The 15,281-nt window shown below is 35.4% G+C and overlaps 1 protein-coding gene across 2 annotated transcripts in view; it reads left to right on the top strand.

Annotated features, from left to right (window-relative positions):
* Positions 1-15,281, top strand: part of LOC105203776 (semaphorin-1A) — a 285,332-nt gene that overhangs the window by 34,160 nt on the left and 235,891 nt on the right. The window lies entirely within an intron of this gene.

Raw genomic sequence — 15,281 nt, 5'->3', positions numbered from 1 at the left:
ACAGTTCAATTAAAAGTGTCTTTTTCACATCTAAAGAAGGAATAATCTTTCTTTCTAGTTTTCTTACAGTTAAATACAACTTCTGCAAAATACTCCGATTCTATGATATGATTTTGAGAAATTTTAATTAAATTAAAGGAGCTATTTCGATGCACTTTATTATATTATAATTATAATATATCTGACGTATATTGAAAAAAAAAAATTCATTTTTAATTAAACATGATAAAATTTTTAATCCTCAAAAATGACATTTTTTTAATAAAGATTAGAATGAACTTCAGCCGTACATGGAACATTTATACTGAATTAATTATTATCGTTTAAATTAATTACCAAGCAAAGAACGATTCTAGGTTTTTGAGATGAGTTTCCGCATTTACGACCGAGGGTTTTGCCGGCGTACAAAGTTGTCCTTGCCAGTTGGGCGTGTGATTCATATGAAATCGTATATTATAATTAGCTAGGTAGTCATGTTTACGCTGTAAATAGTCGCGCACTGTACACCATAACGAGTGTATTACGCGACATGCACAACTTATGCAACTCTGTAATGAACTCATCAAGTGCGGCTAAAAAAAAATTAAAGCCGGGACGCCATTTTAGAAAGTTGTGTAATGATACTACAACGAAGAAAATTATCGGAGAGTAATTATTGCACGGGAAGAAGTTTACGACATGCCGCTTTCCATCGTTCTAAGAATAATAATGCTTTTTAGGTTATGTATACACTTTATAATCTAAAATAATATAGAAGAATGTATATAAAATATTAAGATGAAATCACAATTCAACTTAAATTCAAAGTTAATGAATAATTTAATTTGAGACACTCTAGTTTTTTGATCCGTTTACGTCTGTTACAATATGTTTTTATTTCTCGAAATTTCTTGTAGCTTCCAAAGCATTGGGTAATGAAATTGACGTAAAATAGGAGAGATAATTTTGAATCAATGCGACGACGCAAATTTTATTAGAATTGCTAAAAATACCGTGCATAGATGATAAAATTTTCTTCCACAAACTGCATTAAATAAATAAAAAAACGTTGCGGGACAATATAACGCATAATACTAGTAGAAGTAGAAATTGAAATGCTCATCGTCATCAGAGATTTCAAGAGTATCATGAACTTATTCATGTCGTATACCTTCTTCTACTCCATTTGATCGCGTTATACCGAGAGTCTGCTAAGCACGGTTGTTCTTAAGCTTCATTAAGGTATGAATAAAACAAGGTGCAAGTATAACAGCGTATACGCTTAATTATCGCACGTAACTACCATTGATGTAGGAAGGCTTAAGAAACGAAGTCTCGCGCAACGAACGTGATTATCAGCAACACCGTTGCATAGATGCGAATTTGCATGCATCTTAATCTCAGTGTACTTCCATAATAGTTTTATTGTGTCACGGTCACAGATTGAATATCTGCGACGTTATTTAGAAAAGTGAAAAAATATCTTGACTCATTAAAGTCGTCGTTCATTGTTTATCATGCATGTGCCGCTTGTTAAAATAATTTACTCGGAGAGAAAAAATTTCTAAATTTTAACAAATATTTATTTGAATAGTGCTAATGCAATATTTATTTACAGTGCATAAATATTTACTCTGTAAGAAAAAAGTGATACTTAAATTAGTGGTCTTGGTTCTTGTACTAAATAAACATATATTTACGTTTAAGAAATATTTTATTAACATTGAATAAATATTTATTAAAATTTAATAATTCTTCTCTTAAAGTAAGAATTAATTTATATTAAAAATTTCTTATTAATTATTCTTAAATTTTTCTTTTAATATGAATTTTTTACATAGAAAGTTAAACTGAATTTTAACGAGCTATAATCTTTTAGTTTTTTCTCTAATAAGTAGATATTAGTAAAAAAAAAAATACTATTTCAATAAAGTGAGTATTCAAAAAATGCTACATTTTTTTTTTTTAGTAAAACTGCAGAGCCCTTGGAAAAATTCCATTCAAGAATAGGAGATTTCAAATTTGAATATCAAAAACTGGATTACTCTTTTTAGGTATTCATGGATGAAAGATAGAAACTTGAAAGTGGGTTTTTTTTCATGTATGTTTCTAGGCAAACTTTTACAGGCAATTACTGATCGAATACTTTACAAATAGATATAATACTTTATACTGGAGAACATTGCGATGTAAAAAAGAAAAATATAGGAACGGGACATATCTACATTTTTCTAAGTGAAAATCGCTTTAATACAATAATATAAATCCCGCAAGTCTTTAGTAATAAATTTTAGTTTACTGAATAGAATTCTGCATTAGCTAGATTAAGACATTTGGATTTGGCATTTCAGAAAGATTTCTGAAAGTTATATAATGCTTTTGCGCGGTCGGCGTCCACGTTTACGACTTTGTGTACTTCTCTGGCAAAAACTCAAGATACGTATGTAACGAAGTATTATACGCGCATTGATGCGTCTGTGTATTTATCCATGAACACGTTCTCTCCCTTCTTCTCTTCTCTCTTTCTCTCTCTCCTTTCTTTCCGTATGTAACCAGTTCTATCCATTTATTTCATGGCAACGCCGATTGCAATTTTCTCGCCATTCCTTTATTGGATTGCGAGCTCTCACCGAGGACGAGATATATCGATCTGTCGCCATCAGATGTATCTCGTCGCAATAAGATGAATTCTGTAGCGCGATGTACGGGGAACGCGAGGCCGTGACGATGGCTCGAGGGAAAAGTGCAAAAGAGAGACTGAGGTCGCAAGACGATGAAGGGCCGAGAGACGGGAGAGCCGCGCGATCTCGATAGCTTTCTTCCATGGCGAAGAAATATACCGGTGGGATAGAATCGCATCTCGTGCTTTCGTGGAGAAACGCAGAAATTCGAGCCCGCGCTTCGCCAATGTGCTCCTATAGCGGTTCAATCGTATTATCGTTCGATCGACGCCATCACTATAGATACCGCTCGAGCTTGTCTCTCGGCGAATTGACTAACAGAGAACACGCTTCCAATATCCGGAACGAATTTGATTGAAGTATGTTGTTAGATTCAATAAATTAAGGGACAGCATGTCTTTCATCATTATCCGTTTAAATTTTAAAGATCGAAAAAACCGAATATATTTAAAATATTAATTAAAAGATAATAAAACCGCGGTTTAACAGATTAAAACTCAAATAACAGTAATGGGCTTATGAATCGCGCTCGGTTTTAATGCTTATACTTATTATGTGATATTAATAACAGACATTTCCAATATCGGATCATCTTCAATGTTAAAATATGAAACAATTTAAATGTCACAATTTAAATGTCACAATTTAAATTTTTACGAAAGTCTAACATCTTTGTGCGATGTTAACAGCGATCTAATCGAAATAATTTATTCATTTTTACATGTAATTGACATTTAGATTGTTTTGACACTAAAGATAATCTGATATGAACGTGCCTGATACAATAAGACAGTATTTATAAAATATAAAAGAGATTACAATTTTGTTTATTTAAAATGTATCTAGCGCATGTTTTTATCTTTCTCTATTGAAATTCAATAATAAAAAGAATGCGTTGATACTATACGGAAAGAAACTAGAAGAAATCATGATGCATCTCAAAAGATGACGCATCATCATAATGCTGTCTTGAAACTGGAATCCGTAGAACATATAAACATAAATAAGTACAAAAGACACAAGACAAATGTTATAATCGGTATAGCTGACAAAAATGCAAACATTGTAAACATCATTTAAAGAATAACTACAAAAATATCGTTATAAAAATAATATTTATCGAAAAAAGTCATTACTTTTACAAATTCTGATATTCAAGGAATTATTTCTATTTTTAAATCTCGAAACATATACGTCTGAAAATTATGTGTTTCTTAGATTTTGACGTTTTACAAACATCTTTCATTCGAATCCATTTACATGTCTCTCGCGAGAAAGGATGCGATTATAGAATCCCAATATGTACTCATTCGTATAACCAGCACTTTATATAATATTAGATTTCTACAAGTAATGCTAAAAGCACATTAGATTTCTTTGCGAAATATATTGGCACCGTGTGTATCAGAACTACCAAATTTGTATAGCATGTCATACTGATGTGACGTGAATGGATTATAGATTCGAGAGATATTGATGATCGTAAATCTCTTTTTCACACTTGAACCTAATATGGGGCTAGTATTTTTTAACATGTGTGCAAGCAGAATCCAATATTTCAATTAATATATCGGATACATGGAAAAAAATGATTTTACTGAAATATTTAAAAGTCTAGTTAGATATAGATCTGAAAATAATTTTCGTCGAATCATTAAAATAATTATGTAGGATACTTGAGCTGCTAGAGTGTCCACATTTTTTGCAGCATTGCTCGACACGCTTGAGTATTCTACACGATTTTTTTTTTTTTTTTTTTTTTTTTGATGATTCGACGTAATTATTTTTGGATCTGTATCTGGCTAAATTTTTGGATACTTCAGCAAAAAAACTGTTCGTCTTTTGTTCATATATGCAAAAGAAATCATTTTATTTATTTTAACATTTACAATATTATTTTATTATTTGTAATGTGATAATAATTTAACACTGATTTGAAGGTGTGTCGTGTGAAGCATTCTGTTAATTTATTTCTTTTCATTTTAATTTAAGAATAATTGTAAAACACATGATAACTTTTGCAGGCGCACTGTTTAATCAATTAAAATAGGAATAAATAATTTTAATCTCACATATCGAAATTCGTCGTCAAGCAACTGTAAAGTTTACGAGCACGTTTTACTGACAGTACACACTGCCAATTTCTATGCTAATGTTAATTGCGGTCGCGGGCAGTGGACGAAAAAGTATGGACCTCACGTACGAATAGTAATAGCAGCGGCAAAATGGAATCTGATATCCGCGAACATATATTACATTGCACAGGGTCGCGCAGGGCTACTCGAGAGAAATCTTTTTCACCACTTGTTTACCTTTGAAAATCCTGCGAATTCAAGCGTATATACAGGACGTTCTCAAACATCAGCTTGAGATTTGATAGGAAATGCAATCCTAAAAGTAAACGTTCGCGATGATGATTATTACTCGGAGATTTCTGGAAAATGTACAATTGTTCAGGGAATTATTTTCCGCGCTGAACGAAGAAGTCTTAAACAATTTTGTCGTGCGTTCAGGGATTCGAGTCGAAAAGATTGATCTTTTCGTTTTGGAGGACATTTCGTATATCCGCACGCGCGTCCTGTTTGTTAGCTGAGGGAATTTGCTGATGCTGTACTATCGCGGTCACTATCAGAACGCACGCGGCGTGCACGGCGCAATCTGTAAATGATATCGCGTTACGCGCTGCTCTCCTGCTCTTCCTCCCCTTTTATCGCTTTGTCTTTATTCGCAAGGACGACGACGACGACTCCTTTTCTGTTTTGCGGTTCGTGCTATTTTACAGTTAACCGAGCGGACTTTATTAACCGCGCCGATTATACGCGCGAATCGGCATCGCGTGGCTGCAGCGTTCACCGAAATACGATGAAATCACGCGCGAGCGAGTGAATGAGCGAGCGAGCGAGCGAGCGAACGAACGACGTGGTGCGGCGCGGCGCGGCGTGGCGCTCCCGCTTCGTATACAGTTGGGATTCTTCCCCGAGGAAATTACCGGCGGTCCGCAAATGGACCTACGCCATATAGAGCTCGTTCCCTCTGACGCTCTCTCGTGCGGGGCTCTACGTGAACGGGCGGTATTCTTCGTGCGGCGCTCGCTTCCGTGCCGATGAATCGAGCTAATCCCGCGGGGCGAAAAATCAAGAGCGTTACGTCTCTCTCACGAAGCGCTCACTTTCGCGAATTACTCGCGATACGGGAAACGTTTGTACGTCATTGATACCGGAAAGCGCGTTCACACGGGATGGTGATTCGGTGTCGGATGATTAAATTCTCCACGTCTCGAATTTCAGAAGTGAGAAATTTTTTATTTCTACCGCTCGTTCCACCCTTTCTCTCTCCCTCTCTCTCTCTCTCTTCCTTTTTCTCTCTCATTCATTGTCGCGCGTGCTAAATTATCATTCGTCCATTATACCCCGGCAATTTCCCTGGTGTGCAGTTCGCCCTGCACAAAATTTTGGTGCCTCCGGTTTTTTTCCGCGCTGCAGCTGTGTCCACTCATTTTTATTGCATGCGCAATATCATCCGCTCGTTTTTAATGATATCGCCTCGTCTCTTCTCTCTCGCCTTGTACTGAAATAAATAATAAATTTGAAATAACTTTATCAGCTAATTGTGACAGAATATTTGTGTAAATATGATACGCAAATGCGGTAAATTTTAATTTGAATCTATCATACAATCGTTATAGTTCTTATGCGCCATCTTATTTTTAATTAGGGGTAAGTTGTCGCGTGCGTACCAGTCTCCTAAATTGTATCTATTCAATATTTGACATTTTTACTTCGTATAAGCAACATTTAATTACAAAAATAAAAAGCATAAATGAGAAATAAGTAACAAAGGTAAAAATTTAATAAGTTTCATTTTGTTTTGTGCACGCTATCAGCATTTTCCAAAATCAGGTACATGTAATGTAAATTTTTCATCAACTTATATAGTTGATAATAATGTAATTGTGTTGTAATTTTATTTTGAATTGTTACATTTTTATAGAAGAAGACTCGTTGTAGAATATTTTACGTTTATTGTATACGCATATTTGCAATTATTATAAAAATTAAATTGATATTTTTATAAACTCTATCAAGTTTCCTAATTCACACCGCCAATGATACTGACGTAAGATTGATAAGTGATAAGTAAAACTAGTGATTGCCGTGAAATAAGAATGTGTCACTTACAAAAATAAATTCAAGCCAGTTTTATTTTTGTGAGAACACCGTTCAACATTTTCATTATTGCTGTTTATCAATTTTTGAATATTCGATAAATAAAATAAATATTTGTTTACATTTTTAATTATTTTAATTCATAAATTCGATATTTTCGAAGACGATGCGATTTAAGAGATCACAGATACGCTTTAGGCGACCGATTTTCTACCGAAAGGTTTAACATGTAATAATAACGGACGGTTGAAGCATCGAGCTACAATTTCGAACTTTGGCTTGCATTCGAAGCAAATGTGAAATATAATAAGAAAAGTAGCTCAAGTGGCATGCATTTGGCAACTCTCACCCATTTAAAGGCTTGTAGATTACACGATTTCCACGTTAATAATACGTGGAACGACCACGTGGTAATGCGCGGTTGCTTTACTGCGGTCGTTAATGACAACGCGCCGGTTTATCGAGGCCAGAACTCGCGGAGCGGAGATTATTGCGTACACGCGAATCTCTATAAAAAAAATCCATGCACCGCGTGTGAGCGCTTTTCCGCAGAGAGGATCAAGCCCAATCGGCTTCGCGCGCAACGTAAGACGGAGCCTAAGTTCGCGCAGACACAGGCGAGCATATCGTCGTATTTCGCTCCGCCGCGCCGCGCCGCGTGCGTTCTAACTAACCGTAGCTTTGCAATCCGAGCTCCAGCCCTTAAGGTTCAAGTTGCAACGTCCGTTGTAACCTGCAGCCAGCCATGCCTGGCGCCTCCATTGCGAGGCCCTAACGACGAGTGAAAACGACGCGGGCTGTAAAACGCCCACGGACGCGCACGGAGATTATTTGAGCGGCGGTAACGACTCCGATTCTCGCGGCAAGATCGTCGGAAACGTCGCTTGCAGGTGCCGAGGGAATACCCGCCTGCAGCTGCGTATTGTATATGCGTCTATCTATATATATAAAATATATATGTATATATATATATATTTAGAGGCTGGGTGAAATTATCGCGAAGAGTGGTTCGCGATATTTACTGTTATAAAGGAGGATGTCTGGAAGCGATACCGCTCGGTTTACGATTTCATCTGAAAAGCATGACGCACTCTGCTCCTGTTACGATAAATAAACCTGATCTCTATTATAGCGTGTTATTCTAATTAGAGTTGCAGTTTCCGAACTTTGGCATAATATGCATAATCGTGTGATTATTCGCCGTGAGATTGATGCACTGTACGCGCGCGGGCGACGCGATAAAGTGATGCATTTAAATTAAGCGCGAATTAATATCCCTGAAAGCGTTGAAATTAAAAAATTGAATTTCGAAGGCAAGACTGTGTGTTATCGAGAGAAACGCTTAATAAGTGTTATATTATTATTCTCAAGAAGACTTTGTCATGTCTCTCTCGAGGAGAGAGACAGAGAGAGAGAGGTGACAACGATTACTCGCTTTGTATGCGTGCCTCTGTGCAAGACGATCGCTTTGTAATCGCTTCCAACGATTCTGTTACGTGTCAAGTCACTTTTGTATATAGCAAACTACACTTTCTTAGTGATCCGATAACGAATAGTGTTTCTGGGTTAGAGCTAGACAAGTAGTCTAGCGGACAGTGTTGCGCTTAGATAATTTAAAATGATCTGAAGATAAGGTATAATTAATTACATGTATATGTGTCTTGGATCAGATAAAGATGATTTCACTTTAATTTATATAGATAAAAGATAAAATTATACATGGTTTTATCTAGATAAATTTTGAGATAATATTGCTATTGACAAAACAATTTAGGATGTGAGTATAATATGTTCATATTTTTATTTCTAAATCTTTATTTTTTGAAAGCAAAATTCTCTGCAAATAATTTAATCTGATAAAAAAAAAAGATTTTTCTCTTTGGAATCGATCCGCAAATAAAAATCAAAAGTTGAAAAATAGGAGTATATAACTCATTATATAATGCCTGACAAAATTTCTCGTAAAAGTTTTTGGATTTATAATTTTGGAGCATTTTTTATGTTGCACTACTGCTGATCCAATACACTGCCAGTATTAAAAATCTATAGTTCACTTATACTATAAATTTTCAACACAAGTGAATTTTGGAATCGCAATCTTATTATTACTCACTTGGAAGGGTTCTCTTGTTAGGATAAATAATAACTTGAAGTTTGAGGCTGTATATGTAAGAAGAATTTTTCATTCTCATTATTGTTAATGTTATTTTAAATAATTTGGAAAAGATAATATGTCTTTTACCTAAGATATAGATAAAGTTAATATACGTTATAATAATCTGGATAAAGTTAATATACGTTATAATAATCTAGATAAAGATAAATAAATCCGTTTCCTTATCTAGATGATTATCTAAATAGTTTTATATAAATAACGGCAAACAATGTGTGCTGGCGAATAACGGATACACACACACACACACACACACACACACGATATTTGAAATTATTAATTACTACGGCTTTCAGCGTATGCTTGCGTAAGAGCCGTTCTCCCCCGAGCGGCTAACACCACCCTCGCGCGTACTTATCCAGCGAACCGCGATTTTCCCGCTGACATAACTTGCTCGCGCGGCCGCACGGTCGTGATCACACGTATACGTAATAGGAGTAATTCACGTAGTGGCGAGGGCGAAATCTGAATATTCCCCGTGATTTGGACCATTTCACCTGGCCGTTTCCACGAGAGGTCACCCGGGGCACCAAGACCGCGTTCCCCGCAGTTCTCGCGCGCTTCTGAATATTCATTCACTTGAGTGGAGTTGGCTTGGGCCAACAGTGAGTTGCTTTAAATCGCCCGCCACGCTCACGGACCGCTCCTCCTTCAACTCGCATTCCTGACTTCGCCACTGGACTGGACCAAGTTGCCATTGCACTTGGTACCGCTAACGTGGCGTTACGACGCTCCGGTGACTCTGTAATCTTACGATTTCGAAGTACACGTTGATGCAACCCGGAATTCGTTGTGCAATCGCGCGGAAATGTGAGAGTGCAGATCGACGTACAACTTTTCTTTTTTTCTTCTTTAATTGTAAAAATCACTTGCCTCGCGTTACGTAAATCCGAGAATGCACTTAAGCTTTCTATTCTTACTATTAAATCACCGATCTCGACCAGATATTCTTGGCGGCGTGTGTGTCGGTTCTGGTTTGGAAACTTTATATCGAATGTGGCGTACCTCTGACGAGAAGTCGAACGTCGAACGATAAACTTTATGTTACTCAGGATTCCCATGAACCTGGATTTCAAAGTCCGAGAAGATATTTGAAACGGAGAAATCAAACGTCTCTGAAGCGTAAACAATATCGCAGTGAAACGAGGTACTTAACAATTCATGCGAAACCGAAACGCGTCGAGTTCGGAATCTAACACAAAATTCTTTTTATACAGTGGATCGCGCGAAATTGTTTTTCTTTCCATCACTGACAGATTTTTTTTTTTTTTATATTTTCTATACCGAGTTGGTTATCCATACAATTTTACCGAGGAAGACTTTATACTTTATTTCTTGGCAATTTAATTAGATACGGAATATTATTTATCCGGGACTGTTCGGCGCTCCAGATTTTCCATTTTCTCAGAATAATCACGACTCATTTATTTCTCGAAATATTCTATTTGCACGCGGTTGCTGCGAGAACTCCGGCATGAGGATGCCCCGAGCTTTCCCGACGCGCCGCACTTTGAACGAGATCGACGTTACTTATTAATCATTGCCTACCTGCCGGCTCAAAGACCACTGGTAGTCCCATTCATCCGCTCTGTCGCGGATATCTTTTGCTTCCTTTTGGCGTCTTTCAACTGCTAGACTTATCTCCTCCTACACTACTCTTTTCTCTCTCTTTTCTTGTCGTTTTCCCGCTGTTTTTCGTTTTACAATCTGCACGTTCGGAAGGGATTTAGAATGGGAATGATCAAGCAAAGCTAAATCAAGCAGTTACAAATGTTATTTCCGCCTCAGTTGAAAACGGTAAAAAGTGGATCATGTTGATTAAGAATAAAGCAAATGTTTTCAGTAAGATGAAAGGTATTTGTTTTAAATTAACGAAACGGAGGCATATCTTGTTTTTCGTATAAATAAAGTTTTTTTTGCCTACGAAGCATTTAAGATATTTGCTTATAAATGCGTTATTATCACGGCAGATACGTTCAAGCACGTAATTATAACATGTACAATTCTTATATATATTTTTTTTTTGTAATTACACGATGGAAACGATAACGCCTGAAATTCAAGGAAAGTAGCAGCTGTAATATTTTTACTTCATTTCAATAAATATAGATAAAAGACAAAAGTATCTAGTCCATAGAACTTGATTTCTACGACTCGTTATCGTTGCATGATTAAACCTCATGATAGAAACGGAGAACTTGCAAGTGGGATGAGAATGTAATTTGAAAGGATAAGTGATAAGTTAACTGTGGCTTCCTTACCCATAGTCACGAAGCAAACGGACTGGATCGATACCCGGTTCGAACTTGTGCACATCCAAGCGTACAAAATGCACAATGGCTAAGGCTATCGGTTCATATCGTCTTGACTTTGACGGTTCTAGAGGCTACAGTCAGCATCTACGGAATAGAGAAGAACTGCAATACGAAATGAGATTGATACGAATACGTGGAATGTGTTCTTCCATAAATTAAGTGGAAAGTGAAGTAAAATATTGTATTGTTACATTATTATGAATATTACTTGATATTCTTTACTAATAAGATGTGTTACTGTAAATAGATTACAGAACTATATCTTTCAATTAATTTCGCGAATCGGCTTCCGCTGAAATTTTACTTGAAGTTTAATCAGGATAACTTCGTCAAGTATGAGTACACTCTGCTCATTAAATAGAGCTCTTCGATAAATTTGAGGTTATTCTCTTTTCAGCGAAAACTTCAGCGATGATAATTATTTCGCGCAACATTAAAATTTTCGACGTTTACATAATGTGACTAGATAAATACTATTAAATTTATTGCCATTAATTTGAATCGTGTATGTTTGTGCTGTTAATAATTTTTGTCTCTTACGAAATGCCATCTATAAATTAAAGTAGTAAAATCCAATAAAAAAAGAGTGGGAGACACTATAAGTTACATAACTCCTCACAGTCGCTTGGGATTTAGCCAACAAGGCCACCATTAAAACACCTCCACAAAAAACTCGTTTTTCTTGTTATAGAGACGGTTGACTTTTAGATGATATCGCTTAATAAACGGTTTTTTTCTCTACTTAGGTTATTTTAAATATATTAGCATTTTAATACTACCTTTATACGCTTTTTATATGTTAAATTTTTTGAACTTTAGAGAAATTTTGTTGAACAATGTTTTCAACTTAATTTTTAATAATAAGATATGTGAGATTTTTCAAAAAGATTACAAATAAAAAGAGAAAAGAATATATATATATAGAAAAAATATATATATAATAAAATATGTCAAGAAAAATATACGAAAAATTAAAAGCACGTGTGTAACTTATGCAACTTTAAATAGCCTTTACTTTTTGGCACATAATATGTTTTATTTATTCGCTTACGTTCATAAGAAGATTTATCTTGGACATTTTAGAGAAAATGAAATTCTACTGTATGTAGAATGTACAGTTTAACTGTCATTTGCATTTAGTGGAATACCAAATACCAATACAAATTTAGCAGAATCTAACTGTATCTTGAAATCCTAGTCACGTGAGAATTAACTTTATGTAGATTATTATCCGCATTCGACATCGTATGTTCAGATCATTTTCCCCTGTTGGCAACTCCAATGTTTCTCCGAGCTTTTAGCGTGGAATACGCGAGAATGAAAAGAAACTTTTCCACTTTTCCGAAGACTCATCCAAATCAAAAGTAGCAATTTCTTTGAACGTGAAAATTCACCGGTAACGGGAAAATCGAGAAAGCTAGACTAGGCAGCGACATAGATCCGGGTTACGAGATGAAAACAGATAAGAAGATGAAGATACGCTAAAACTGAAATGGAAAAGAAACTACACCGAATAAAAATAAGTATTTTTGCAGCGGAAGACAAAGCCATTTCTCTCGCTAAAAACAAAATAATGTCTATTTTGTTATAATTAAATAGAATGTTATTCTGTATTTTTTTACAAATCTTGCTTAATATTTTAAATATTTCGTAAAAAATGCCTGCAAAACTGATTGAAGAATGTAATTTAATTATCTTTTGCGGAAGTCTGAAAAGTAAATTAAAATCTATTTTTTCTTAATTTAAAATGGTTTAAAAGTTATTCAAGAAATTATCGAATTTTTTGTTAATCTATCTACACATAATAACAATTTTTAATTATTAATTGAATTGGTTTTTTTTTACAAAAATTTTATGTAAGTTAAATGAGTGCCAAAATAAATAATTTTTTATACCAATCTAATAATCATATATTTTTAATTAATTCTTAAATGTTTTTAAATTTGAAATATTGGAAGAATAAATTTATATCATGAGCGTCTATCTTTTTTATTATCTTATAATTTTATACGTAACAGCCAATAAATTTTTTACATAACAAAATTTTGTTCAAGTGCACATTGCCAAGTAAAGTTATATCTACGATGTAATGAGCTAAATAAATAAAAATCTAGTGTTAGTGAGACGTTTAAAAATAGGAATTAAAAGCGTTAATTAAAATTCTTGATATTAAGATTGCGGTCTGATTTCGGTTGCGAATATTATTACCGTAAATTGAAATGAAATCAAAAGCCATTTCCGTTTTCGATGAGAAACGTTGCCGCTTGAGTGCGGCGGTTTCGAGCGCTCTGAGGGGAATAGACGATGACGAGTGTACGTACATGCCTTTGTTGCATCAATAAACAAACATACAAACAAATAAACAGACGAATAAACGTGCTAAAATCCTTCAGGATTTGAACCCGAATTTTCAGTTAGGATTTTCGATGGGGAATCGCGTATGGCAAGACTAAGGCGAGTAGCTTAGCGAACACGCCTGTTTTTACTTTGATAGCCGGCTCGTTGAACGGGGGAGCAATCGCGCTAGAACTATCTACATGGTCCGAGCAATCACGCTCGTACCGCCATTTGTGCCATTGCCGTTGCTCTTGTTGGAGCCAGTGTACACGCACAAAGCGCATGGATAATTAGACCGTGCTCTCGCTGCAGCAGCAGAGCAGCAATAGCAGCAGCGGCAGCGGCAGCAGTTGCAGAGAGCGCTCACGTTCTCTCCCTTTCCTGCAGCGTGTTGGTCAAAGTTTTACTCACGAGAGAGGCTACGCCCCGCGCCCTGGCTCGCTTTTCCTCCTTGCCCGTTCCTCTCCGTTTCTCGCGTCCCTCACTCACATTTCAAGGTGTGTGTTTCCTGCCCACTTTTTCCGAGTGTCACCGTAAATCTTTGACAGTGCTTTTCGTTTGTTTATTTAGTTTTTATTTTTCTCCAAAAAAAAGAAAAAAGAAAAAAAAACGGTTTGGTCAAATTTGACATCCCATTCACGACATACCGTGACGGACGTTTAAAAGGTCTCCGCTAAAACTCCGCTTTTGCTTTTTTTATTTGTCATTTCCTGGTAATTAGCAGAAAAATGAAGGGAAAATTGTGCGATTAAGCGCAGAATGCGAAATTACAGCGAATCGAGGTTTGCGAAATTATTTAGTAAATAAATGTTTGGCTGAATAGGTAGCTATACTCTGATGTTTATAATACCTCACGATTGTTTACAATAATTATCTACATGCTAAAGTTCGATACGGTTACCATATAACCCGAGCACCTTGTTTATATTGTGGTCAAGGATGTAGTATAAAGTAACGATAGTAATTTAATAGCTCAAAATAATTTTTGGAGAGATATGAGCCGTTACGAAATTATGATACAAATTGATAAAAATAATATAGATATGTATGCATTAATTATAATTTAATGTTCAATATACATCACAAATAATCAAATATTAAATTAACACATTTACTGCTGTAAACATTTAGCGTACTCTGCTTTCTCAAATAGAATTAAGAATATCTGTAGGTATTTAGTCTGCGTAAATAATAATATTATAATTAATATAATATATTATATATATAATGTACCAATAATAATATAATAATAATTAATAGAGCTATTATGACATAATTGCGTCTATTGTTATAATTAATATAACATAATATAATAACAAATCTTTACCAGTGGTGCTTAAAATCTCGGCCCTGTCAAGTCGAGTATGAAACTGAAATTTTAATAATATGAAAATATTTCTGGAAAACGTCACACGGTTGACAACGAGAATTTAAATGTCACCTCTCCTTTTTTATTTTTTTCCGGAACGAGCATGTCATTCCTCTATCGCTGCTCCGTCCGTCAACCGAGATATTTATATAACCCACAAATTAAGCAAATTTCATATTCTCAAAGCGCCGCCTCTGCGCCACGGTATGGATATGATAATCTCGAGTTCCGAAATTAGAGTTGTAATCATGTGGTCGCCTT

The sequence above is a fragment of the Solenopsis invicta genome, chromosome 6 (genome assembly GCF_016802725.1).
Source record: "Solenopsis invicta isolate M01_SB chromosome 6, UNIL_Sinv_3.0, whole genome shotgun sequence".
NCBI classification, from domain to species: domain Eukaryota; kingdom Metazoa; phylum Arthropoda; class Insecta; order Hymenoptera; family Formicidae; genus Solenopsis; species Solenopsis invicta.
The sequence above is the reverse complement of the archived record's forward strand: the minus strand, read 5'-3'. Positions and strand labels throughout refer to the sequence as shown.